The following is a 3,550-nucleotide window of genomic DNA, read 5'->3' as shown; positions in this document are numbered from 1 at the left end:
TCCGCTCGAATCCTGCAAACAAACTGCGGGTGTCACTACATTCATTGGGTTCCTTTAGTTTTTTTTCCTCCGGGGAGAGATGTAAACATACCAACCACCTGTGAATTTGTAGTTTGTAGACTGGAGAAGATGTGCGAAGTTTCTAGTACTGATAAATGAATCCACGGCCTTGTTCTAACTATTGAGTTTAGGCTGGGGGTGATGGGGGCGGTAATAATTCCCCTTGGCGGGTCTTTCTCCTGGGGCGTGGGGGTGGGGGGAGGTGCAAGTGAGATTATACTGATTTACTGTGATGCATCCTATGAAATCTCTACGTTAAGGGAAGCTCTAATTTCTGAAGTGTCTGTAGCTCATTATACATCTTATCAAAAGAGAAAAACACGCTAGATTTTTTTTTTTTTTGTGGTCGTTGTTTTTGAGTCAGAGACATTCTCTTCAGATTCAGAGCATAAACCTACAGGGTTCCTAAGTGACAAGTTTTTTATAGAGAGGGAGATTATATTAGGTATCTGTGTGTTAACTATTTGGTTAAACCCAGGTAATTTTTTCATCTCATTAACTTCAAGCGTTGGGTTGTGTAATGGAAAGGGCATCATCACTGGGAATCAGAAGACCTGGCTTCCCTGTCTTTTTTGCTCTTGATTTTATGACGTTGGGGACATACTTATTTGGGCTTTCATTTTCCTCATTTGTAAAATGAGATATTGGGCTATCTTGGGTAAAAGCCTGTAATTCTGAGAAAGTTGCCGTATTTCATGGATTTTTGAGATGCCATTTATTTGTAAAGGGTGACGTTATTTTATGTATCATTAAAAAAAATTGCTGCCAATTAAAATATACAATGCCTAAGACCCCATTGATTTTAAGAGCTGTTAAAATGTGTGTGCATTATATTTACGAAATTGGTATTAAATTTTTATAATTGTTTTAAATGTCTTGAATGCATGTGGCATTTTTTACATCTGTTTTATCTTGAGACATATTCCAGAAAAAGGACTGAGATGACAAATTATTGGGGCAAAATCTTGGGGCTTTTCAGATATTAACAAATTCTTTGCTTATAAGTTGTGATAATTAAACTAACAAAGTATCAGTTACTTTGATAAAACCTTTTAGAGCCAATAATTTTTGTGGGGAGAGAAAAAAAATCAAGCCATTTTCTTTTTCTGGGAAACAAGATAGCTAATCAGCATCTGTGCTATAAATCCTGTGCTACCAAGTACTATGTGTTCTGGACAAAGCTGTATTTAACCATTAAAAATGTGACTTGTTTCACACAGTATTTTTTGTTGTTACTGTGGGCAGAGTGATAAATTTTAGGATTATTTACTTAAAATATAGTGGGTGCTTTGGCAGTTTTGAAGTATTTTTTCTAGTGCATAGCTACAGACAAAAAGGGGGGAGGAAATGCCAACTTAAAGATACTTCATTTTTTTGACAAAATAGTTGCATGTATGTAATTTATTCTAGTATAGAAAACTAGTACAGAATTTCTGTATCTAATTTCTTCTTCGGCTTTGAATCTCCTCAAGTTTCAGTAAACTGTAACAACCATCCAAATCCCTAAATTGCTTTTTATGTGTATGTCTAATGAGGAAAGACTAGTCTTTGGACTATACTTATTTATGCATAGGTATGTCAGCAAAATTAATTGTTAATATGCTCTGTCCTTTTGTATAGATACAGTACATGGAAAGTTATTTGCTTTTAATGGGAAGAAATCAGGACCAATAATGCTAATACTTTGGCTCAAGGAAGATAAGTAGCAATAATAAAAGGATATGCAAAGAATGCAGTGATGATGCTTATTTTTCTTCCGTCTAGAAATCTCTATAGTGTAACTTTTAGATGGAAGACCAAGGCTTACTTTGCAAGTTTTTTGTTGCTGTTTGTGGGGTTTTTTTGTTTAATTTAAAGGATGCAAACTTGGGGAAATTTTAAGCATTTACAAGTGGATGATTAGAGTGGTTGCTACACCTGTCGTTGAATACAGATAACTGAAAGTAACCTAAATCTTCATTGCATTCTGGTTCTTACTTTTCTTGGTTATAGCTATGTAAAGCTATAAATTCTGCTACTTCTAACTGCTAACCTCTAAATAAACTAAGTTTTTCATTTGTATAATGCATATTAAATATTTTTGTGATAAGCATTTACTTAGTCTTTGTGCTGCACGTTCCATCAGCTACTGAATATTTTTCTTCCTTTTTGTATGTTTTTAAGTCAAGTAAATAAACCTACTGTGCCCATTTACCACTCTAGCAAATGCAATCTTTTCATTTTCTGACCTTTCATGTGCTTTTTCCCCTTGGAAATGAGGAAATCAAAATATTTTAAAGTATTTGTGTGTGTTTATGTGTGTTTTGTGGTAGAATTAATTTGTGGGGCACAGAATGGAGCAGATCTCAAGTATAGTGAAAAAATAGGATGGCTTCGCAGCAGAAAGGGGACTTGGTTGGGTAGGTAACCTACTTTAGTAGAGTTACCTTTTTTGTTTGAGAAGATAGGCTTATGGATAAATCTAATTTTGTAAACTTGGGAAAAAATATTTCAACTTGGGGTAGCAAAGAATGTGGGGACAGATAATCCTCAGAAAAAAAGCTTTCTGATAGTTTCATAGGCTCAAAATCATTTTTTTTTCACTCCTTCATTGGAGGTGATACAGAAGTTCTCATAGGTATTTACTTGTAGAAAGGAATTTGTGGCAGACACAAATATATGTATATGTAATATAAATATAAAGTAATCCATTATATTCCACTATTAATAGGACATAAACATTTCTTTGAGTTTTAAACAGCCAGTTTCCCTTTGATTGTTACTTAGAAAAGCCTTGGACATATCCATTTCTTGTCATCTATCTAATCAAGCTTCTTGTCTGTTACCTGGATAACCTAAATCTTTAGATTGTGCTTAATTAAACTAATTTTCTTTGTCCTATATATAACTTAGTGTATCATTGAATAACTTCAATAAAGTTAGCTATTTGAAAAAATCATTTGGCAACTTTTTTTTAACCCTTCTTATATCTAGTATTTATTGAATTCAAAGGCTTTAGGGTAGAGATTGTATAAAGATGCAAAATAATTACATTACCCCCATATTCTTAGAGTCTTAGCAAGTATTGTTAAATGGTAAATACTTAAGTGGATCGTGGCCGTTTGCTGGACATTAGTTTAAGCATCTGCTAGGAAGGCATCTCATCCAGTGATTCTTGAGATATCTTTAGTATGTCTGTTCCTAAAGGATAATTACCTCTTCACATCACTGAGTTAAATAACTTGGGTAGGATGATTAGCTGGTGAATTTTCCTTTTTCTCCTTCTCTTCCTTTTTTACTTTATTTTGAATGTAGTGTTAAGAAAACTATGTCTTGAGGAAAGAATAAGAGTAATGCTAGTAAGGTAGAAAAGGAGTAATCACTAACTGAGAAGGTGAAAAACCAGGTGAACAGGTTGTTGAAACCAATCATGGTGATGGAAATTTACTGGCTCTACAAAAAAATTCTGCAACTGCTAATTATATCAGCTTTCATTGTTGAATCAGAGATC

General features: G+C 33.8%; 1 protein-coding gene across 2 annotated transcripts in view; it reads left to right on the top strand.

Annotated features, from left to right (window-relative positions):
• Positions 1-3,550, top strand: part of ZFR (zinc finger RNA binding protein) — an 81,094-nt gene that overhangs the window by 1,106 nt on the left and 76,438 nt on the right. The window lies entirely within an intron of this gene.

The sequence above is a fragment of the Halichoerus grypus genome, chromosome 2 (assembly GCF_964656455.1).
Source record: "Halichoerus grypus chromosome 2, mHalGry1.hap1.1, whole genome shotgun sequence".
Classification (NCBI taxonomy): Eukaryota; Metazoa; Chordata; class Mammalia; order Carnivora; family Phocidae; genus Halichoerus; species Halichoerus grypus.
Note: the sequence above shows the minus strand (reverse complement) of the source record. Positions and strands in the feature narration are given on the sequence as shown.